Below are 26,047 nucleotides of genomic sequence, written 5' to 3' on the forward strand. Positions count from 1 at the left end.
TTGTTCAGGCATCAGCTAACCTGCATCAGTCCCAGAGCTGTGGGTTAAGGGCTTTGCTGAAGGCCCAGACATGTGACTGTTCTGCAGTGGCTGGGGCTCAAACCACCGATCACATGCACAGAGACTTAGCCCACTGAGCCACTCACCACAGCCTTTTTAAACTCATTTTTTATTTTTACTCTATTTGTACCTACTTGCACTTCAAGAATTAGCAGAAAGCACTAAGATTTCATACCTGCCAAAAATACTTGCTATGTTTGCAAAAATTCTATTTTAATGATTAATCACATGCAATATAAAAAAATACAGTGTTGGCGCATTTCCCACGTACATTACAATGTAATACCTTATCGGAAAACCGAACTAACGTGAGATAGTTCTGTCGTAAACTGTCCTTGCTTTACACCACTCCATATCAGATGAAACCTTATAATAGAGTTTCTGTAATGTGATAATGCTGCTATAGTGAAACAACAGCAGTGTGATAATACCGCCTGCCAGCTGCGTATACTGTCTATCATAGTGCAGCGGATCCCAGTGCCCCCAGTGACGCTGCCTCCCCCCATACGCATGGCAGACGCTTCAGTCTCCAAAGTAGTTTGTGACGTCAGCATTTAATTACGACCGAAAAATGCTCTTCCACTTATAATAGAAAATGTATTCCGGCTACGAACCAGAATCACAACGTTAGCAGGTAAAAAATTAATAAAAATAAAAAAACCAAACACGCATTACGTTAAAATTTACACGAGAACGGAGATGATAAATGAAGGCTTGTCTGCACGGCGAAATGCCTGGGTGCTTAACTAGAGCTTGAGGAGCGGAGGATATATCGCCAGGTGTATTATAAAGGAAAACACATTCAGCAAATAAGTTTTCTCTAAATTGCTTAGACAGGCAAATCACACAGGCGGGTGGGCAATCCACAGGGGGTTAGCAGCCCCGCGCTCGCGTTTATGCTGGAGTTCTACAATTAAAAGCGCCGGTGCGCTTCATCCCGGTCCGTCGCCCGGCGTGACTCGAGTTCCTCCATGCCTGTGTCAGCTCTCAGTCATGCAGCCAGCCACTTTTTTTAAAGTGGGTGCAACAGCAGCGATCTGCTGGAAGATTATCACACCAGCGCTGACCCCTCGCCGCACCGCCGTGTAGACGCTGCGCGACAAGCGCGCGCTAGCGAGCGCCGATCATGCGGTATCTAAATCCCTTTTACTGCATGAGGCAAACCCCGTTATTCTTAGATCCCTGCTAGGGTCCCGCATAACACAGATATGACGCTCTCTGTAGCTTGCTACATCTGTTTTTGTAGATGAATGTTTGTCACATGACTCACATTCCTGAAATCCTTAATTTGGTGGCTCTCGTTTCATTGGCATCCCCCCACTCATTGAGTGCGGGCTATAAAACTCTGAGCAAACATTGCCGGATTTAATTAACTGCTAACTTTATTGCACGACGGTACAGCACAAGACAACCAGAACTACTTCATTCAGAATTTAAAAGTATGTTACCCTTTACCTTCCCTGAACTGACTGGCTCAACATTTCAAAAATTTTTGTGTCAATTAAACAGTACTGGCGTTACACTCCACCCTGTTATCATGCCATTTTACCCATATTTTCCTTTACTGGGGGCACATCTGTTGTGGATTTAAACCAACTGAAATTTAACTGAAATTTATAAAACATATAATGACAATTTTAAGCCAGACCAATAAATGTAAAAAAATTACATGTGAAAATAAGGTTATAGATTCTATTCCAGAAGAGGTTCTAGTTATTGAAAAGATCCAGGGCTAAGTCAAGCTTACCTGGGGCTTGACTTTTTGTTTTTTAAGGAGGATATTTGGTATGGGGGCTGAAATACTTGGGGCTATAGGCTTAAAATACTCAGGGCTATTGCCCCGAGTGATCCGACCTAAGGACAGCCGTGTTCCATGCCCTTACTTAGCATTATTTTAGTGTAACAGTTCACTTGCCTTCCTCACCACTAATACATTGGACAGTTCAGAGATGCCCAGGGTCCCCTTTAACTGCCCAGTGGCAGGCTCACTCAGTCCAGGGCACATTCTGACTGATGCAGTCCCAGTGCTGAACAGTTGTGTGAGAGTAAAACATAACTTTTCCAAACGCATTGGGAAGAAATGCGTGGCCAAAACTGTATTCTGTAGATTTAAAGAAAACAACAGGATAAAGCAGACAGCAAAGATTCAGCTCACACCTAGCGGTGCGTCTGCCTCCCAATCGGAATCATCCCATCATTTCCCACCTGTCGTAAAATTCAGTCTGACGTTGTGTCACTGTTTAATATTCCAGTATTTTAAAGAAGTCCCCCCCCCCCCCCACGCCATGGCACATCTGATTCTTTCCTTAGATCCCTCGTCACGCCTTTCTGTGCTCTGGTTGGCTCAGGGCCCAACCCAATTCAGGACATTCCATAGGGTGTTCGGCTACAAGGCGATATTAGCATGAATCACCTCTGCATTTAAGAGACAGGATTCCAGCGTATCACTCCTATCATGAAGGTTCATAGCAAATAATAACAAACATTACACGTCGTATATGTTAGAGCTTAAGTAAATATTACTAAGTTAAAGATTTAGGTTAAACTGAAAGCTAGAGATAACAAAAAATGAGGATGTTAGCTTCTACTAAACAGATTAATACACTGACATGCAAGGAAACATGGAGAGAAGTGCGGTTTAAAATATAAATTCTGATACAATACCAACAGGGACCTGCTCAACAGTTTGACGACTTGCAGGCTAAATAAATAAAATGTTTTTGCTAGATAAGTATGAGACCCCCTGACTCGATATGCAACAAAAAACATCTCTAAGCAGTGACACTACAGTAAGATACTACAGTAAGAAAACCACCCACAAGCTCAGTGGGACCCACATGGCCGCTGGAGCCTCTGAATTCATGTAGATCTTTCAATGAACTTCTGAAAAGTCACTTAAACTTCAAATGAAACAAAATTAAATCTCCAACTTACTTTAATTTGGGGATAATTTTACAGCAGTTTAGCTATGGTCTCTAGTTAGTTGAGGGTTATTCCGATTACTCTCATCCTTCAATAGCTTTTAACTAAGTTCACCCATCCTACACTGTTATGTTGCTTTTGGCCGAATGAGCAAGTTCAGCTCAGGGACTGTAGGACAGACACAAGCTATCACAATATCAGCTCGTTTGGTCAGTCTAGGTCGGACTGCACTTTAATACCTCATTGATTCAGCTCAGAGGCTACAAGGTTACTGTCAACACATTTGATCATCTCAGCTCAGGGACTGATACAATTTTGGTGTGTCTGATGGACCCAACTAGGAAGCTAAACAGTTTATCACTCACCTGCAAGCGAATAGTCAGAAAGCTATTGCCCTTGGATTGCAATGTGCAATACCCTGTTGTGTACTAATCCTGGTCAGGAATTGCAGGAATACCACTACTTATGAGTTTCCTAGAGCTTGCAATTTTAGACAACCATGAAGTAATCAAAATATGATTCATTTGTTGGGTAGGAATGACACAGTTCCGTTCGAATTCGATCAAAAACTCACCAATCAATTTGTGTGGCCACAAAGCTTTATATTATGACTGTACAATGCAATACAAAACAGTACAAAGAGTCGAAGGAATGCATACCAGAAGATAGACACAGCAAGTGTGAAACAAATCTGATTGCTAGTCATGCATGTGGGAGTGTTTTCCCAGCTAATCTGTGCACACTTCCGTAGATCTCAGGCCAAGTCATAGGTATTCCCATTGAAATAACCATTATGTTATTTTCCCGAGGCAATGCTCATTAATCAAGCAGGCACCAAGGCTAATAGCCAGCTGGAATTTTAACTTTGAACATCTTTATAAATATACTGGTTTAAGACAATCAAATAAGAAGAAACATGATTATGTACAACACCTACTTTCCCAGTTTTCTTCAATGTTGGCCTAGTCAGGATGAGTTTATGGGTATAAGGTATGTGAGAGTCTGTTGGTGGGGGTCTTCTTGCTTTATGGGGGCTGGTATGGGTCCTACAGGTATGCCAGAGCGAGTGTGTAAGCCCAGTCTCGTCAGGGCCAATTTGACAGCCCCCCTGGGACAAAAAAGCAATGCTGACCCAGCGGAGTCCAGAATTGCAGATTCCTGTGGTGTAGCCTTACACTGAACTGTTGACCAAATAGAACCAAATACAACAGATTTACACCTACAACTTAATGAAAGTCTCAGTGTCTACAGAAGACCACCAATACAAATTGTTAATTCAAGGCCACCGCAAGGCGTATTTCCAAACAAGAATGATAACTATTGTTTTAAATGAACTGAATAATGTTAAGTTCTATGAAATGTTTAAGATGTCCGAGCACAAGGTTCCTGGAAGCATAAACATGATTCTCTTGGGCTTCCTTAATTTCTTAAGAATCATTTTCAATTTTTAATTCTGAAATTTTTATTTTTTCAAAAGAAAGTGATAAAGATAGATTTGTAAATAAAATACAAACTGGCAGTATACAGGTGGTACGTAACTATGTCAACCGCTGTGGTCTGTTTTGGTCATTTTTAGAGCTATACGCTGCCCTTTATATGTTGTGGGGGAAATGGGGGATTATACTTGCCAGCAGGCTTGGGATCTCCTGGGGATCCCCAGAGAGAGATGGAGGGTCTGACCCCTTCTGCATGCTGCTACAGCAACCCTCACCCAGGATGCAGGCCTAGGCCACTTTCAAAACAGGAAATGGCCTAGGTGTCCCAAATGACCCGTGTTTCAGTGGAAGTGAATTGGTCATCAGTTTTCTTGGTGCTGGGGTGCGGGGCACTCAAGCTTTGCCTGGGGACCCTGAAAAGGCAAAACTGACCCTGGATGGATAGATGGATGGACTGAAGGATGGATGAATGAATGTACACTAGTGGTCAAAATTGTGGAAACACAACACTTTTGGCATCACACTTTATAAATTCTTGCACGAATATTGCCGGTAATGTTTACAAACAATTAAAAAATGTTACAAGTATCATGCACTGGAAAATTAAATAAGGAACGGCAGTTTTTCTTTTCTTTTTTTTCCTTTTTTTCCCATTTTTCCATTTTTTCCATTTTTTTTCGGCAGTTGAATGAAGTTCTGCGATCTCTAAAAATCAGTAGCATTTCCACAATTTTGGTCACTGGTGTAGTGAAGATGAGGCAATAATCATTGTTGCTCTTGTTAGACGTACGACACGAGAGCACTATTTAAGAGAAAGCCTTCTAAAGGTTACCAAGGAAATGATGAATTCCAACTGAAGCTGTCAAAGCTCAGAACTGAAGCTTAAGATATGGTGTCGAGCTTCACAGAAACAAACGGCAATGATTTCAGTAAAAGTTTGGGATATTTAATTTCATTTACATTAAGGATGGAGAAATACATTACGTTATCGAAATGTTATTAATATTTCTGATAGTTATTACATTATTGGCTGCTACAAGTAAAAAAAAAATAAAATAAGAAATTATTTGTTTGCCTAAGCTCAATTCATATGCACCAAGTGTGCTGATTCTACACAAAAAAAGGGAAATGGGTCACAGTCATGTAATAATTATTACGCTTATTATTTTGTAGTGCTACTTCTCACTGGGACACAGTGACAAATGTCACAGACGAAAAGCAGGAAATGCACACCATGTTCACAGCTTCTGATTAAGACCATTTTGCCCGGGGGGGGGGGGGCTGAGGGACCCCACCAAGGGAAAAGCAAGGAGTAACTTCTACAGAAAAAGTCTGAATTAAAATCACCACACAGATTTTCTCCCATGGCTGATGAGTTACCGGCTTTGGAAATCCATGGACGAGCTTACGATTACCCACAGTTCCCGGCCTCACACGTTTTAACTTTCAGGGAGCTCGTATTAATAGACACGGCGGTCACTGGTAAAGTGCCTAGCTTTTATCATCACTTATCTGAAATAAGGAAGGTGGGGGGCGTCAAAAACACGCTGAAAGTAGCATTTAAAGCTTACACTGAAAGATATAGATAATCCGGATAACACAACATCTTGAAAGCATAGCTGTCAGTGATTCTCCTTCAACACGCGGCAAAGGATGGTGAGAGCAACAACTACAAACGATTCGGCTTAAATTATCACGGCTTTTTGGCATGAAGGGAACAAGCAATCACTGCAAAATACCAGGATACTGTATGATGCAACATAAGAAACTGGACCCCTTTTTAATAACAGAAACCTGTAGGTAATTCTGTAAGTAAACTGCACTTAATATTACTTTTGTCATACATCATGCCATTCCCATTTATTCTCTGCCTTTTATTTAGTCAAAAAATGTATTTATTCATTTGTAATTGATCACTTTCTCCTTCTCATTTAATGAACCAGAATAGTGAAAGTTTCGAAAAAAAAACCCTACTTAAAACACAGGAATGCAGTGTTTTTGGGACCACATCATTGTTTTTTCAGTAGTATTTTTGCTTTAAAGCAAGTACTTTTCATACAGTTATGCAGACAAACCGAATGGTCAAACTACACCTACAATCCCAGGTTCATCCTAACGGGTCTGCCTGACAGCAAACAAAACACTGGGCTTTAATAAGCTGCACTGAGGGGCAAACCTGCAGTAGGTAGGGAGGTTGGCCTCCTTTGGGAATTGACACTATGCCATCCTGGGGGAGAATGTGTTTTTCTTTCCACTATCCCTAAAGGGTTCATGGTTTCAAACTATGATCCGGTCCTCATCTTTGTTACACTCATATATCAGTACATTTCATAATTCCACTTTGCACTGTTCTGTCTGTTAGTACTATTTCAATGCACTGTGTCTGCATACAATCACTTCTTTCTTAATCATAAGCAATTCATGAAATGACATGCAGATTGTAGCATTATCATTTACTACATTTCACATCAGCTTGCATCTGCACTAGCACATTCTTTTGCATTTAAGATTTTTAAGCATACCACAAACCATAATATACCTCAAATAACAAAAATTATTCCAGTAGCACCTTTATTTTTATAAGCATTTTTCATATTTTTCTGTCATCATCATTGCGTGGCGTCCTATTTCAGCAAGATTGACATTCCTAGTTAATTTCAAACGCGAGCAGTTAAATATCACAGAATATTAAGCACTTAAAAGATGCCTGTCTGTTCACAATGATAGTGTAACTGGTTACTGGAAGATCACTATGCTGAATTCAAGCAAAGCGTTCAGCATGAGACGATGATGACCAAGGTAGATGCCGTTCAAAAAGCCTCCGACTTGAAGGACCATCTCCGAAATGGGTAACTGCACGTTCGGTACTGGCTTCAGCAACGGGCACCATGGCATTATCGATGCATCAGCAATCTAAGGTTCAAAGGAGCCAGGACAGAGTGCCAGCCAAGAAGCAACAAAAGGCAGACCTGCTACCATCCGAAGGTATAATGAGATACCCAACTTGGCTTTGCCTGTAAACTGAAAGAAGAGAACTTTAAAAGAGGGATGCTTGGCAGTGATGAGCCTGGGTTGTATCCTGTATCCCAGATAACAATCGGAAGAGGACTTATATAGCGCAGGAAGCTGTTAGCGGCATGCCATGTGAAAACCACAAGTACAATGGTCTGTGGAATGCATCCACGGACTGAAGGATCAACAAAAACACAGAGTAATAATGCATGCTTCTCTGTACCACGGTCACAGAAAGGACACATGCCTCTTGGTAACTTTCACCCTAAGACGGCCATTGCAATCTACCCCTCTCATGCCCATAGCATTCCACATTGTGGGGGCCTTGCCAAATTTTTTATACTACTGGAGGAGCAATTTGCATAGCAACTGGACATGAGGTCAAACGATGCCTATTAAATTGAATATCATAGGGTGGAGGTGCTGAGCTACCCTGGAGTTACGTACTTAATCTACTTATTATATATTACATACAATTTTAGTGTCACTGAATACCAAATTTTTAAGAAGACTGTATTGTACTACTGTCTATTTTGTTGTTAAAACTCTTGAACCCGTAATGTCACTGCCGTCTCTTTTGATGGTAATTCTCTTGTACCCATATTGCCCTGAGCATTTCCTGTAGACCCAGCCACTTACAGGTATTTTCTACTCTGAGCATGCAGGTGTTTGTGTCTGTTTACCCCTCAGGGCTCTCGGTCACTTTCCGCTCAGAGGCTTCCTGTTTTCCATGCCGTTCTACAGTCTCACACAGCGTATCAGAGGTTCCCCTGATAACTTGCAAAGGTGAGTGCTCCTCTGGCTTCTTGTTCCCAAACACCCGCAAGAGATTCAGCAGGTGCCAAAGCAAGTCCATTTGGGGTATTTCAGCATGACTGAATGGTACAACTTGAAAACTAAAACCTTTATTGTGTTTAAATCTCCAAAAATGAAGCTCTTTGTGTAACTCGGAGTCTAACTATACCACTTCTCAATCTCCTGAATCCAGTACAGCTGTTTCATACTAGCTATTTGCCCTGCCTATTCGTGCATGTTAGATGACATACTCTTGCGGTTCCATCCGCTTTCTGTTACTAACCCTACACGTTCTCTTAAACACTTAGCAACTCCCTACTGCTTCTTTGTAGGATTTGATGTCAGGCAACATACAGTAGTTAACCTCAAGAGTCATCAGAGCAGAGGACAACCCCTCAGGTGTAAATGCCCCATTAGGTTCACCAGCATGCATGTTTAAGCAAACTTGCAGAGATTCTAATCCTTAAAACCACAATGACACTGTAATCAATCCATGGAGGTCTCAGCAGCTTCCATACCCAGAGACACCAAGACTTGCTGAAATGGAGGTAGCATGGAGAATGCCACGGGCCTAACTCATCTTAACCTCACCTAGTGGCCTTTTTACACTGGACCTCAGCTGGTCCATAGTGGCCTGACGAGCGGCTTAAAACAGGCTGTGAGCATTTGCTCTGTAACCCTTCCCAACAGCGCTGCCATTTTTATTCACGGTCTTTCCCAAATGGTATTGGCACTGTATCTTGGAACGGGCACAGAGACTGGAACATTCTGCGGGATTGGAGAGGTGAGTAACGACGGGGATACCAGGCATTATTATTATTCTAGGTCATCTCTGTGACTAATAGGTATCATCGCAGCTTATGGGCGAGTGAGTATGAATCAGTCTCTGTCTCAGACAGGATACGAGGGGGATGCCATATGCAAGAGGTATGTAGATTGGTCAGTGCTGTGGAGTAAGATGGAGTCATGAAAATGATCCAAAAATCATAGCTGTTTAACCTTAGTAATTCAAATGCAAAATAAGCACTTTTTTCTCTATACAATAGCTCAGCAAGCCAAGTGTAAATCAAATTTCTTATTTGCAAAATGTATTATGAACAGATCTTTTGCTTGTGTTAAAATATTAATAATTGCACTTCTAATGATGCTAACAATTTAAATCAAGCAGCATTTAAATATTTTTTTCTATTTCATTGCATAGTAGCTCTTCTTTTTGCATTTGTGATTTTCCTTTCAAACAACAAAATGAAATAAATTATAGTTAGTCATGCTTTACATAAATAAGCTACCACAATGGATAAACAGAGTAACTGCTGGGAGGGCGAGCTCGCAAATTTAAGCACGGCCATGTGTTTTATGAACTTTCTTTGAACCAACGCAAGATACGGGACAAAAGTTGTGTGCGTCTCTTTAATAGGCAGTGAAGAATATGTGCCCTTTGTGTGGGAGCTTCAGGTCAGACAACTGCATGTCCAAGCTATAAAAAGCAACAGCGAAGCACACAGGAAACAAACACGTTTCTTAAACCCTGGACAGCCTTCAGCGAAAACTTTACCAATCCTCTCTAGTGTCACTGTCCCAGTATAGGCTGAACGTGCAACAAAAAACACGGCGAAAGCAGCGGGAATCGCAGTGGCTCAGGTGCAGCCGCGCTGCAGGGGTGTTTACTTTTGGTACGTCCCCATACCTAGAGTGCTTGTGTACATACAGAAGAAATGGTATTTACAGTAACTAAACAAAGAAGACGACAAAATAAAACATATGCATGTCTACCATAGAGAGAAACCGTCAGTTTTCACCCAAACACTCCCCTTCACTTCTTTATGGAGAAGCTATTTATAGGTTTATACCCAAGCCCGACCCCCCAGAACATACTAAATTTTGCTATGATATCTGGGCATATTACCAAACCAAAGAAAACAGACATACTTCACTTTAACATATACACATTTAACCAAAAATTAATATACTTTACAAAACGTTATTTCATTTATACTCCTCTCATACAATAATTTCTCCCTCGATACCCCCCTGGCAAAAATGGACTGCCCCAACCAGAAAAAGAAGACTTATATTGCATGGGTCAAAACTGGCACTACAAAGCCAGGCCAAACAAGGAAACTCAGATTTGGGTCCTCTACTCAAGTTACATGCAGAAACAGCCGGCTCTGTAAACAAGTATTTAATTCCGCCTTCTTACGTAAAAGGAAACATTGAAAAAAAAAAACAAGTATTCTAAAATAATCAATAATCTGTTGCATGTGTACTTTAAAAATGACATGCTTGTGAACGACTTTCAATATGAACCTACAAAGTATATACAGTAAATATTGGCTATATGGCGTGTGTGTTTGAATTATGTTGCTTCAGATAGCATTCACAGGATTAGTGGTAGTTTGTGAGATTACAACCACGCCGTCTACAGTCAGCTACAGGGCCTTCTGCCAGATCAGTGTCTGTTAATGAACTGGTAAGGTTTCACAGCCAGATACCACCAATATTATGATCTTTTATGGTCTGACTCCATGTAAGAATCCTGTGATCAGTCTGTGATGTTCACTTTATGGCACAGCAATCTTTTTCTATTACAAACTTGGTTTCCGATGGAATCAGTTTGCAGCTCACAGTATGAACAGAACAAGATTCTCTGGTCCTATGTCTCCTTCTACTAACACTATTCTATTGCCCAAGGTAGCGATATACACTTGGTCCAAGAACCTTCTGCTAATGTCCAGGCTCCACACAACGGGGTATGAGCAATGAACACCATTTCAAAGGTCTCATCACATGCATTAGTCCATACCACTGGGTTTTGACCAGTATTTGTGGTCAGCTCAATTAATGATACTGTAATCGTGGATATGTCTGGGATAAATCTCCTGTACAACCCACAAGTCTGAGGCAAGTCTTAGGAAAGAACTTACCTTTTTCTAGGTTCCCGCAACCCCGGTTCAGATTAAACGGTTACGGTGATGGATGGTTGAATGGATGGATTTTCTCTGGAATATTCTCTGATTAAACTGGACTAGCCCAAGCAGGTAGGACATGTGCATATGCAGCAGCAAAGCTACACTATAAAATCAACCCAAATGCTCTAACTCAAATCTGGGTCCTTCAGTCATGCTACATGCAGAAATGGAAACCTTGGTAAATAAGTATTTTATAGGATATATAAGTTTGGATTTTATATTTTATCCTCCTTATTACATAGAAGGAAACATTGACCAATATAAGTCTTCTAAAATTGTCAAGGCTCTCGTGTTGGGTTTCATGCGCATCCTAAAATCACATAATCATTAATTGGTTTTAAGAGTGTTTACGAACACCTTTGTCTGTGCACCCACAAAGTGTGTATATATATATATATATATATATATTGGCTGTGTGCGGTATGCATTTTATGATGGCTCAAATATGGTTCCAGGGGTTTGTAGAGACTTGTGAGATTAATACTTGACTATCCACAGTCAGTTACGGAGCCCTCTACCACATTACCTCCCTCTTCTTCCCTATTACCCGTGTTTGGTGATTTGGACAGGTAATCTGCAGCCATATTTTTTTAATCAGCCCTGTATCTGAAAATGGACCAGTAAGGATGCAGATCCAGGTACCACCATATGATCTGGGAATTATGATCTTCCATGGTCTGAATCCATGTGTGGGACCTGTGTTGAGTCTCTTGACTGAATCCTCTACTCTGACACACCTTTCCTTATCTATCGCTCCATGAGGCAATAATGCTGGTGCCCCATGCAACCCAAAAGGCATTACAGTGAACTGCAATAACCTGAATGGGCTATTGAGAGCAGGAAAGGCTCTGAAATTTACATCAAACAGAACCAGCTAATACCTGACACGAAGACCTAGGACCCGATGCTTTTGAGCAAGATATTATTGGCCAACATCTTTAGATGATCCCCTTTTCTTCTGTAATCAAAAAACGGCGTACAAGTTCTTCTTAACATTGTTCAGTAGTCTCCTCACATTGCTGCACATATCAGAGCTCAGAAGAACCCCACCGATATTTGTGGAACTTTTCAAAGGACAAAAAGAAGGGAACCATCTACTCCAGTCCTTACCCTTGTCCTTGAAAAATTTCCTCAACGTGTTTTTCAGGGTTTGATGGAACCTCTCAACTAGATCATCCTTCTGAGGATTGTAAGGGCTGGTTTTAACTGCTGTGAGTCCTAGCTGCTGATGCAGCTGTCCCATCAACTGCGAGGTGAATTTGGCATCCTATTCTGTCAGGATCTCCTCCGCAAAGCCTATTCTGACAAATAGTTGGACCAGCGCCCTTATAATACTATGTGATAATACTACATAACAGGAAACCCTCTAGATATTTGGTTATATAATCACAAATCACCAAGATACACCGAAAGCCTCCACTGCTGTTCTCCAGTGGACCTGCAATATAAACCGCAATATGTTGCAGGGCTGTGCAGATCACTGGTAATGACTGCAGAAGGAACTTTTCAGACTTGCAGACAGCACTATTTTCTGGCAGATGGGGCAGGTGGCACAGCATGCTTGAACATCCTTGTGTAAAACTGGAAACTAATGCACATGCGCTGTATATTTTCTTTTCACCTAAATGTCCTGTCCATGGAATGGTATGCAGTACAGATGTATGGATGATCTACAACAGTGGTCTCCATCCTTTTTCACAGTGGGAGGTATCACAAAGAACATAAATGCCGGCTCCACGTGGTACATGTTATTATTTCTGTTGGAGTTTATGGGGTTACTGGTGATTCGTGAGATTAGTACATGGCTATCCACAGACAGCTACCACACCTCTGCCCCATATCTCATATTTTAAATGATAAACGGGATATATATATATATATATATATATATATATATATATATATATATATATATATATATATATATATATATATACAAGATGTAAACATGTAATGCTAACGTTTTGTGGTTCTTTTAAATATGACTATTTGTTTAGTGTAAATACCACTGCAGGTTCCTTAGTTTATAATTCGCTGCTTAGTTATAATACAATGTCTTCAAAACACTTTGAGCATGCAGGTTTCAAACCAAAAACCGACCAATGATAATTTTTCATGCAGGTTTCAAACAAAAACTGACCAATCAGAAGTTAAAGCGAGTGACCACAAGGGCAGGAGAAGTAAAGGAAAATGACATACAGTACAATGTACAAGTAGGATAGCTACGGTATCAGTTAGTGCAGCCCCTTTACTCTGCTCTCCTTGGCATGCTGCTGTTAGCCAGAGTGATACATGGAGCCAAAAAAGAAAAACACCTGGAATTCTCAGGATGAGGAGGGGTGAACATCAGGGAAATCGTGTTAACGGGATTCAGGGCGCGAGAACAAATTGGGAATATAAAAGACACATGTTGGGTGACGGTGGAACAGAAGTGAGCCCACGTCAGCGTGGAGACACACTGGGACGACGGCGAGGAGCAACGCGGAGAGCGAAGTCCCGTGAGATGAGCCAGCAGAATGACATGGGGATTAACACGTAACGCATAGGGGAGCGTAAAGTCAACACTGAGAAATACGGGAAGTCAAAAGGGGGAGGGGAAAGAAGGCTGCATGTCCCTGTCATGAACTGGCATCCCATACAGAGTGTCTGTGCCCCCACAGCCCTGTCCAGGATAGAGGACAAAGTATACACATCAAAGATTATATTCCTTCGCAGTTAAGAAAAATGCATCAGCTTAATGAAAGCAATTTGAAAGGAAATGATGACTTGTGAATGAATGGGTTCTTCTTGGACGCACTGATGACCAACATTAAAATTCATATTGACCATTAAACTTTACTGAAGTCATTTTATTTTTACAGAGACCAAAGAGTATGACAATGCATTTTGACAAGAGATTATGAAATATGTACATTACAATAAAATGAGTGAAGAGAAATTATGCATTCTCAGTTGGTTCCCTGGTTTTTTGGGGGGATGTTTGACAACAAAATAAGTACATTCAGGGTTTCAATATATACAGAGCCCAGTATAGCCCATCTCCACCTCCTTATGTCCAAATCGCACCTTCTGAGAGTGCAGCTCCTTTTTTCAAGGTTAGCCTTTTTTCTTAATGTCCCAAAATGTAGCAAAAGACTGAAAGTGAATTGTGTAATAAAAATTCAGTTTTACGCTAAGAATATTTTACATGTTAATTTTTATTAGTAGCTCTGATCAAACATTAATGTCTCTAGTTGATAAGATATTCCTACATGATGCCTTGATTTTTGTCCAGAGTTTCTGCAGTTTGACGTACTTCTCTTACTGTACTGTTGCCAAAGCTTCACTCACTAGCTAGACCCTACATGGGGTAAGACGTGTGTAAGAAGCCGTCCATGAATAACTTGATATTTTAATGCATTTTCATGGGGACATTACAAATGAACAAGCAAAACTATTACTTGCAGTGATAAGCGATTTTGATGCATTTTTAAGTTTCACGTACATGTTATGTTTGAAAAAAAAATTCAAGTATTGTTTAACCAATAAATAAGAAATAATCACTTTTTTTAGTTTCGCATTGCTGTAAAGTTGTAACAGAATATCCTGATAAATTAATTTACAGCATCTGTAAGATTGTGATCAAAAAAATAACTAATAAACTAATATTCAGAGCAGTTTGTTCAGGGTCACCCACACACATTCTGTGCCTGACAGGGCTGCCCCTTCTCTCTCATTCTGATTACACCCCTGCAGGTCTGACAGGAGCACTTGTCAATAAATAAATCAGTTATTATTATCATTTATGTAATACAACATGACATGCTAACAATTATTTTCTCATTTCAATTGTTTTGAAGGTTTCTTTGATTTATGAAGAAGCCAGCGTAACCAGAAACTAAAGTTAGACGAATCCTTAGACATTAATTATTTTTAGTAAGACCAACAAATAGACGTAGGGCTCATTCTTAATGAACCATTTGCACCATTATTATAGGGCTAAGTGTCCCGATGCAGAAGGGCTCATCATAGCTACCTGCACTTTCCAAATAAAGAAATGGGACAGGACAATGCCCTGGAAATGCATGGGCATGAGACTGCAAGAAGAGATGTACGTACCATGTGGACGAGGCCACAGACCACACTGACACTGCTCCAAAGTATTATCATTATAATTATAATATAAACTAGTAGAGGGTTGCTAGGACAACCATTTCACTTTGTTTCCTTTTTAAAAACATACATATAAAAGCAATTATGGTTTGGTATCTAACTCCTGTTCCTCAGCAGGAAGGAACTACAAAGAAAACGTGAAATATTCTGGGTGATTCCAAACTTCTGAACTCCAGTGTATGTAGTACTTTTATTATTTCATATTATTTTAATTTAATTTGGGGAAGCACACACATGGTGACATCCTGGATAACCTAGAAGAGGAACAAAAGCTCAGAACTGTTCATGAACTTGACTGTGCTGGCTACATGTGACAGCAAAACACTAGACTCTTGGTATACGCATTTTCACATCTGCTCTTGCACCAACGTAGATCTACACCTTTCTAGCCAAAACACTTAATTCACAGGAAAAAATCAAAAGCTTTTATAAGAATAACTAACCCTTTGTATTATACTGTACACGCATCGCAGCATGGTGGTGCAGTGGTTAGAACTGTTGCCTCACACCTCTGGGACCCGGGTTCGAGTCTCTGCCAGGGTTCTCTGTATGTAGTGTTTGCATGTTCTCCCCGTGTCAACCTGGGTACTCCGTTTTCCCCCACAGTCCAAAAACGTGCTGATGTTAATTGGAGTTACCAAACTCCCCTTGGATGTGAGTGGTGTGTGTGGGTGCCCCCCCCCCCCCCCCCCCCCCGAATAGGACAAGCGGGTTGCGCAGTCATTAAGAAAAAGAAGTTTCTTAAATCTGAAGTTTCTTAAATGCTTTGTTGCTTTGCAACAGAACATAACTCGTTTTAAAGGTGACCCCCCCCCCCAAAAAAAATAACTTGTGGATAACAGAAGACATAAAGTGGATTAAAGGTGCCCCTTTACTGCAGGGGAAATCCGTCTGAGAGGCGCGCTAACCGAGGGACGGGCTTTCAGATGGGAGCCGCGGCATGGAGACGCCAGGAGGCCTGAGCTTCGGCTGGAGCGGGGGGGGGGGGAGGCGTGGCCTCGTCCAGCGCGTGTCACCGATGTATTACGCGCAGCAAACAAAGTCCAAGGTCATCCCTCTCTGTCACCCGTGACCTGCTTCAGCTAGGCGCCAGCCGGCCGGGCCGAAATCGCGCTGGCCCTATGCCTTTGTGGATCAGAACCAGGAAGTGGATTCTCGCACTATTACTCGGAATTACGGGCAATCCAATCAATCCCAAATCCCTGCTAAGAAAATCCGGGCAAAGCAATCTTCAGGGCGTAGGCTTCATCTACATAGTGCCAAAAGATTAACTTCAGTTTACATTGCAAGGACATTAATCAGATAAATGTATCTCTTGAATATATAATGAAGCATAATAAAATCATAAAATATAATGAATTGTAAGAGAGAGAGAGAGAGAGCAGAGTATGCATGGGCAAACGTCCCCCACGCAGAGATACACACGTATCTGTTTTTCTGGATATGTGAACGAGTATATCTATATTCAGAGGTTGAGCCGAAAGATATTTCTGGGGGATGGGGGGGGGTCATATCTAATGTATATTAGAGTGGCTCAGTGGGTGGTACTTTGCCTGTTGTTGCACTATTGGGAGAAAGTCCTCTTGAAACCTTTCTCCGTCGCCTAGGTTCACTCTGGGTGCTCGGGTTTCCTCCCGCAGTCCAAAGACAAGCAGTTACGGCAGCAGTAACTGGCGTCTCTAAATTGGGATAAGCTCCACCCCCCCCCCCCCCCCCACACACACCCCCTCGCCCACCTAACCAGGATTAGCAGTCAGAAAATGAATGGGTGGATGCATATTTATACACACACGCCACTACCAGTGACAGTTTTATTAAACAAACTTACACTGCTGCCAAATATAAGGTCATCAATCATGGTTCTGCCTAAAAATACAACCAAGAAAATGTCTTGTTTGTTTCTATTATTTTAATGAAGTAAATCAAACCACCAAAACCTTTAATACACTCTTACAGTTCTTAAAATTATGTTTACAATGTAGTAAACTGCAACGGCTGCCTGTGATGTCTTTTCTTTTAATTACATTTTAAAATGAATGCAGCTGCATAGATGGCTATTATGTAAACATTACACAGCGAACAAAACTAGCTTTAATCAAAGGCACTTGTTAATTCGTGCAATTATGTCCTGAGCTATAAATCCTTTCCAAATAACTTCATCACCAGCTTGAGGTTTTAACAGTTTTATTCCAACGCAAAAGGTCTTTAATAAAGCCGTGACATGTGGCATGGAGAAGTCTGTCAAGCCATTTGGTGAAGCATATTTAAAAGCGGGCCAGTTAAAGAAATCTATTTAACACGTCCACTATTTCCTGCCTACTGTTGGCCGAGACATGCAAGCAGATGACCCCCACCCGTGAGCAACACCAAAAACGCACCAAGCAGAACAGCGTGCACGATCTGCTCCTGCACTCCACATTTTTCATGTCGGCGTGAATCTCTTATTATGCCAAGTCCCAACCCCCCGGGTCGTGCAAGACGTCTTTTTAGAAACATTATTTTTAACGGACCCTAGTGATATGCATAACGTAACAGCGTAACCTCTGATGGATTGATGGATTTGGGTTACAGCGCAATACATTCGCTGATTCACTTCTTAATAACTGCAATTCCAAGTTCCATTTGGAATTTTACGGATCCGTTTATATTCATTTACTGGTGAGATTTCATTTGACTTAATAGCTTCCAAGCATCGTCACCATTATTATTATTATTGTTATTATTATTATTATTATTATTATAGTTGTTGTTGTTGTTATTATTATTCTCGTTGTTATTGCTGTTGATGTCGTTATTGTTGTCGTCATCAAGGTTGCTGTTGCATTTTACTGTTATTCATATCTTTGTTACAAATAATGATTAAGGTACTTATTGATAATAAAAGTGGTTTATGCGATGCCTGAACTTAGCCGAGATTTTCCTGATTTTGATAATATATGAAGTAGGCTGCATTAACAACGCGGGTCATGATTTGATTAAAAATGTGCTCAGAACAAAATTTTACTCGCAACCGTCGAACTTTCAGCACCGTAGACTGAAGGACAGCGATCAGTAACTATTTAAAGGCAGATTTCTGTAAACAGGGTGTTTTTTTGCTTCCGCGCTGGGTTTGCCCTGCATTCGCTGCTCGGGCAGTCAGTCCCTAACCCTGCTGTCAGCTTATACACACCGTTTCTGGACTCTAAAGTCGAAATGCAATGCAGTCAGAAGACACCTGTTGTTGTTTGTTTAAGCGCAACGTGATGTAAACTACACGGCATTGTACACGCTGTCGTTTTATATTTCAGTATTTAAACAGATGCGGCTTTTGTTTTCAGAGCATTTGACTCTGTGATGTCTATGAATACTGGCAAATACCGTGCATTTAATGTAAAACCGAAGTAGCAGCACGCAGGCAAGTATGCACACGCGCGCGCGAGCTCACGCAACCAGGTGAGCTGTTTTTCCCCCATCACACTTATACTGGGGCAATATTTGCATGCGACACTAAAATAGTCTCATTATGTTTTACACCGAGCAAAGACCAGCGTTTCCAAAGTGGACGGACACGACTGTTCGCATCGAGTATAAATAAGGTTTTAAATTATGAAACTTTTTTAGCAAACGCAATCAGGAAAAACGCGGCACTATAAGCATAATTAGGGAAAGGAGAGAGCACGACCGTGATTTCCACGATACGTATAAGGAGGGAGTAGTGTGGGGGGCATCAGCGTAGGGTTGAATTACAATTTCGAGACCCTTATTCAAATTAATATCATTATTAAATCATTTCATATCCCGAAATATATTAATAGGCCTATATCAACAATATCAATAATATGTAGACATATCGCGTAAAAATCCGCATCTAAAAACTAGATGAATTAACTTGACTTAGTTTGGAGTTATAATTAACTCATTATAAGCGTAATATATAATCACTAGTCTTCCTTGTTGGAGAAAATTCATTTATGAAGCTAATCTGATATTTTATATCCAGTGTCTATAATATTGATGGATTAAATGCATAAAGGCAGTACGCTTTGATTCTATAAAATCGCACACACAAAAACCTGTAAGTGTTTTAAATTTAAATCCAGCAATAGAAACATCTTCCATCAAACTCCAGTTGATGTTGCCCAAATGACGTCTTTGAAAGTACTAACGTAACAAAACTTTAAAAACCAATAAACAGCATTGAAGTTGTAAGGAGCACACAAGCGCAGCGCTACAGACGTAAGAAAATATCGCACTTACATGTGAAACTCCTGTTTTTACAGCGTTGCATCCAGAGTGAACGTCGTATTTAATTTTTTTTTAAATGTCCATTAAGAGACATGGAACACCCACGTTAATGCCATGACCAGGTATTCTTTCTTCATTCCTCATTCTGAAAACTTTCCCGATAAAAAATAAAATTAAAAACGTTCTCTTTTCTCTCAGCTACATCGAATACCAGATCTGTTGAAACGCAGCAGCAATTATTAAATCCCGTTTTCTTGGGAACATAGGAAAATGGGTCTCTTCCAGCGAGGACTTATGTTGATATTCTATCAACGGTTTCCTATACATGTGTCTAAGTATATTGTTTCGCAAATCAGGCGTCTTCAGCGCAGATTTCTCCCAGTTTTCTTTTATTTCTTAAGGTAGTCCGAGGGGAAACACATTTAGTGCCCTGCTGTATTGCATACGCGGCTTAGAAAGTGCGTCTGAAAGCCTATATGAAAATGCATCCAAACATTTTGATTGCCCTTGAGCCGCCAAAGTGAGGAAGTCAGATGTCCCGGGGTGACGCCTACTCGGCATGGGAGAACCGACGATCGCATGTGTGTGTGTGTGTGTGTGTGTGCGCGCGCGCGTGTGTGTTTCATCCCAAGACCCAACAACAATAACTTAAGTAACACCTCTGGAAATACGGAGTATGTGCATAGCGTTTCCAAGTGATTATCATTTTCTTATCATTGTTACAATATCTAAGTATAATTGTAGCCAATTAGTAACGCGCAAAAAGCGCAAAGCAAATCGCTAATTCTTATCCACTTAGTATTTAAAATATCTTTTATTATGAAAGCGCTCTAATCCGCGCAGTCTTTCGGTGATTGTCACAGTGACAGCTGTTTTTGGGAGACGTGGTGTTGCAATCAGCCGTCGTGTTTCATTTAATGTTTCATACACAATAGGGTTATGAAAAGCTGGTATCTGAATGCAGGTTATCACTATGACACGTTTTAGCATTTAGCGGTAAGCAGACTGCTATACTTTAAGCCTGATTAATGTCTCTGCAATGTAAACTGCAGGAAATTTTCAACATTTCAACAAAATTTTTTATATTTATGTGAAAATATTTGTTTAAAGTAGTACACGTAATCTGTTAATGTGGCAGGTATCTATTTCCTGTTTATTGCTGTTTATTTATACCAAGGCATGGCAGTAATTATAGATCGCTTTCTGATTTGTGTCCGCCTTTTAAAAACACAAGCCACAAGTTTAAATAAACGGAGGGGATACCTTGACTCCCAATTAGAGGTCGGACAAACCTGAGCTTACGTTGCCCTCTAGCGGCGGACATAATTCATTGTCACATTAGTCAGTGAGATGGAAAATAAGCACGCTAACATCGAGATAATACCATCCCTAAGCATTGTTAACATAGTCACAAACTCTTTCAATGTGGGAACGCTAACTAAAATAGCATAAAATATCGAAATATATTTGGATTTAAACTAAGTGTTTAATGTGTGTATGTGTGTGTGTGGATTTCAAAAGTACTACATGCCAAACCACCACAGATTACAGCATTTGATATCGCCACACCTCTTCAGCTTTTAATTTACTTTCTGGCATCTCGTCCTTCATCTCTGCTGTCCTTCTCAATAAGCACTTATCCAGTGCACAGTCACAGCGGCCTGAAGCTCATTCTAGTTGGCACAGGGCACAAGGCTGGAGGACACCCTGGATGGGATGCCAGTCGTGAAAGAATACTTATGGGCGATACTTTACGTACTGGTATGTAGTCTATTTATGCAGACACAATGGATCAATCAAATGATTTTTGAATCAATCAATTAATTTTTAAACAGAACAGTCTTCAGTTGTCTTTGCTATTAACATTTCAGACATTAAATGGTTCCTTGAGATAAGGACTGCTCCTTGTAACTTGCTTTTGTGTCATATTTATCATAATTTTTAAAAATGAAATGTACGTTGAAGGTATATAGCAGTGGTTCTCAAACTCGGTCCTCGGGACCCACTGCCCTGCTTGTTTTCTAGCTATCCCTGCCCTACACACTGCCGATTACCTGGATCAGGTGTGTTCAGTCTATCAGAAGCTGAAAGACAGCTGGGACTTGTGTGTAGGGCAGGGATAGGAGGAAAACAAGCAGGGCAGTGGGTCCCAAGGACCGAGTTTGAGAACCACTGCTATATAGGCACATATACGGCATATATTTAATTGTGTGATAGGATTCCTTTTATTTTACATGCGTCAAAATCAGTGAGAGGAATCAGACATGGCCTGCAGCAGACGGCAGACACAGAGACGTAAAGGAGAGCATACTACGGGGGGTCTGCAGAGCTCTGCACACTCTGGCACGCCTGCAGGATCATTTCTGCATTCCCCTTCATTGCTGGAGCTGCTTAAAGTGCGCACTGTTAAACAGATTGGCAGCTGCTACAAGTGTTTTAATATTGAAGACACATCCTCAGATGGTACACAGGGCCAGAGAGTAAAAATCCTGACCAAGATTTTGTTTCAACCAGCCAGTTGCGTACTCTGTAACTGTGATGCTAATTACTCAATTAGTTGGTTGAAAGAAAATTGTGGTTTGGATTTTTACTCTCTGGACCTGACCTATACACTTCTGGAGGTCCCCTGGTGCTGGATGTTGTGGTGTGTAGCACTGCTGCTCATTACCTCTAGGAATGGGGGTTGAAATGCCACCACTGGGGTTTGTGCAGCTGGCCACAGTGCACTGATATGCCATCTTGGGCATGTACTGTTGTTTTTTGGACTATGCACTGCATTGTGTTTCATTTTTCCTGGGGCTGGCTCCGTCCTTAACTCGACCCAGTACTGGATCAGTCTGCAGGCATCGGAGGGTGACTTGCGGAGATGCCGACTGAGTTGTCACAGTGCTGGGTTATCGCTCCTTCCAGAACATTCTCAACAACTGCAAAACAAATCAGCATGACGGCCAAAGCTTACCGCATCATTATAGAGATACTTTAAAGATTTCAAATTAAAACATGATCATTTTGATAGTATATATAACAAAATCAAAAACTAGCATAAATTTAAAAGTAAGTAGCCTATATGAATTTAAGCATTTTAGTCATTTTGGAACCATATGGGCTATATTTACATTTATAACGTCTAATGTTGATACTAACTTGTTAAATCATCTTTTCCATTATTGTGCATCTCTCATCCTGTTAGCGAAGACAGGGGCAACCAGATGCTCCTTTCTTTTCGTTCTGTGGGGTCGACTAGCAATAACACCGAAGAGCCGCAATCAGCACAATGGGAACCGGCCGGCGTGGTCCGAAGCTCCCGCCGCTACAACTGATTGTCTCTGAGGTAAAACAGTACGAAGGAGGACAGGTTTTCTCCTCCGGCTCTCATTGCTGGCCCTCTTAAACCCCGTGGGGTGAGCCCTTCCATTTCCTGTCCACTCCACCCCCTTCCAGAGACGCGGTCACGACGACGGCGTTCCCAACAATTATTATTGAACTACAGCAGCAGGACGACAGGAAATCGTTTTTAGCTTTTCACTCTTCGGTTTTATTCTTGGCCATTTGTGCTAAAAATAAAATTAATCTCTCAGATTTTTCTTTCCGGTACAAAATGCCTTCATATATTTGTGGCCATTAGTTGGGCATCAGCACACTAAGTTGAAGGGCACATGAGGGGCACATGAACTGTCCGTGTAGTTACAGAACCAAAATACCAAACAAGAAAAACAACCAATGCTGAGTTGGCTGAAGTCAGCTTCTCTGAGGTTCTCACAGACATTACAAATGGAACATCTGGTTACTATCTGGAACATCAGCAAACCCCAAAGGATATCTTCAGCATCCCAAGATGCTTTTAGCTCCCAGTAAAATCGAAGTGTACAACCAGGTGGGGATTGTGCTGATTTGGAGAAAACCTATTCATTCATTCTCGAATTCTTCTGGGCTAGTATTCCCATGACCAGGAACCCCGAGCCCATTCATTAGTCATTAAGAAGTGAAAATATGAAAATGTACAACACAAACTGGGAAACTGCAATTTTCAGGAAAATAACATGAGAGAGATGCCTCATTTTTATGTCTCTGTTTATCCGACCAACAAGGACGGAGTAGCCCCTCCGCTGAGACGCCACGGTAGGGTTGCACAGAAGCTCATCCCAGTTTCTCCATCTTACAGAGAGTGCGAATGGATTTGAGTAGATCAGTTACTTTTCTACATATAATAACTAACCACACATCACTAACCACACACGACTAACCACACCACACACGACTACAGTAACCACACACCACTAACCATGCACCACTAACCACACCACACACGACTAACCACACACCACTAACCATGCACCATACATGACTAACTACACACCACTAACCACACATGACTAACCACATCACACACAACTACAGTAACCACACACCACTAACCATGACCACTAACCACACACCACTAACCACACCACACATGACTAACCACACACCACTAACCATGCACGACTAACCACACACCACTAACCACACCACACATGACTAACCACACACCACTAACCACACACCACTAACCATGCACAACCAACCACATACCACTAACCACACTCCACTAATCATGCACCACACACCACTAACCACACACCCCTAACCACACCACTAACCACACACCACTAACCATGCACCACACACGACTAACCATACACCACTAACCATGCACCATACATGACTAACTACACACCACTAACCACACATGACTAACCACATCACACACAACTACAGTAACCACACACCACTAACCATGACCACTAACCACACACCACTAACCACACCACACATGACTAACCACACACCACTAACCATGCACGACTAACCACACACCACTAACCACACCACACATGACTAACCACACACCACTAACCACACACCACTAACCATGCACAACCAACCACATACCACTAACCACACTCCACTAATCATGCACCACACACCACTAACCACACACCCCTAACCACACCACTAACCACACACCACTAACCATGCACCACACACGACTAACCACACACCACTAACCACACCACACACGACTAACCACACACCACTAACCACACTCCACTAATCATGTACCACACACCACACACCACTAACCACACCACACATGACTAACCACACACCACTAACCATTCAACACACATGACTAACCACACACCACCAACCACACCACACACGACTAACCACACATCACTAACCAAACACCACTACTGTAAGTAGCTCGCAGTTTTGACAACATTCTACAACTTTTCTGACCATTTCTCACCAAACATTCTCACCATTTTCGGTTGACGTGTATGAAGTACAGCAACAACGGCTTACTGCTGTTGCCGCCTACTCCGTAACTCAGACCTTTAACTGCTGCAGAATTAATGGAATTGATTCACTTGCAGCTGTTATCTGGTGGGTCAACCCCACCCCCCCCCCCCCACTGGTTTCGTCATTCCCCTTGCTGTGCTGCTTAAATCACGGATGGCCGTTCTGTACTCAATTTCTCTCCCATCTTGTGCTGGATGACACAGCCCCTCCCCTTCAGGCCCATCCTCCAGCCGCTCAGCAAATGACACTCCTGAGGCATCGTCCGACTCGGGTCCTCGGTGAGACCACTTGCCCCAGCTTCTAAGCTCGGTACTGACAACATGGTCAGTATTCTGGAGAGGACAACCAGCAAATGATGTATGATGGGTCTAGGGAATTGACAGAAGAGTCCAAACATGAGAGAACCATTTTGATAAATGGACTGTGCCAAATGGACTTGGTATGCAAATGGCTGGTCCTCCTTATCCTGCAGTTAAGCCAGATCTTTCCTCTAAAGCCTCAGTCGGAATATTAAGTGAAATACAGCAAAAGGACAACAAGCCAGTTTCTAGGTGGGAGTTTCCTCGTGTTTGCCTCAACTTATTTTCTCTTTAGCTCTATTCCAAACTAGAAATGCTTCACGAAGAGGCAGAATGGAATTCCAGCATAAATCGATGGTGGTGTCAGGATGAAGTCAAAAAGGACATCATCTGGTGAGGGCTTATTTTAAATAATATTTATCTTGAGTATTGTGTGGAATTTTGTGGGTCTGTCGTTAAACTGGATTCTATTTTGATTTGCTGATAAATGAGTTGATTATGTGCTTCCCACATGTCTGTGACTGAACCATTCATGGTAACTTTGTGGAGCCAGAGGAAAGGAGAGTGGGGTCTCACCTTCTGCTCTGAAGCCATCATCAGAATGCACAGGACCAAAGCATGACTCTCAGCTCTCCTGAAATATGGAACATCTGTCACCCTGATTGGCAAGTCGTTTCCTCCCTCTGGTCCCTGTTATTGCCTTAGCAGCTAGTAGTCCCTCTGCCTCCTGCTGTGTAGGGAGGCACCTAAGGTTTCCATTTAATTGTAGCTCACATCTCTCTCTCTCTCTCTCTCTCTCTCTCTCTCTCTCTCTCTCTCTCTCTCTCTCTCT

At 41.6% G+C, this 26,047-nt stretch overlaps 1 protein-coding gene and 1 long non-coding RNA gene across 3 annotated transcripts in view; one reads left to right on the forward strand and one right to left on the reverse strand.

The window, feature by feature from the left end:
* Positions 1–20,142, reverse strand: part of LOC125744379 (sodium channel protein type 4 subunit alpha-like) — a 117,142-nt gene extending 97,000 nt beyond the window's left edge. The window contains exon 1 of the mRNA XM_049016125.1: positions 19,583–20,142. The gene's annotated coding sequence lies outside the window, so the exon portion shown is untranslated. The remainder of the gene's footprint in view (positions 1–19,582) is intronic.
* Positions 17,636–25,877, forward strand: LOC125744557 (uncharacterized). Of its 2 annotated transcripts, none has more exons than XR_007398437.1 (3): positions 17,636–18,004; positions 21,820–25,608; positions 25,765–25,877. It is a non-coding gene; the product is annotated as an uncharacterized LOC125744557 (long non-coding RNA). The 2 variants fall into 2 exon arrangements; XR_007398438.1 differs by having other exon boundaries at positions 25,769–25,877.
* The last annotated feature ends 170 nt before the right edge of the window (positions 25,878–26,047 follow it).

The sequence above is a fragment of the Brienomyrus brachyistius genome, chromosome 1, assembly GCF_023856365.1.
Source record: "Brienomyrus brachyistius isolate T26 chromosome 1, BBRACH_0.4, whole genome shotgun sequence".
Lineage (NCBI taxonomy): Eukaryota > Metazoa > Chordata > Actinopteri > Osteoglossiformes > Mormyridae > Brienomyrus > Brienomyrus brachyistius.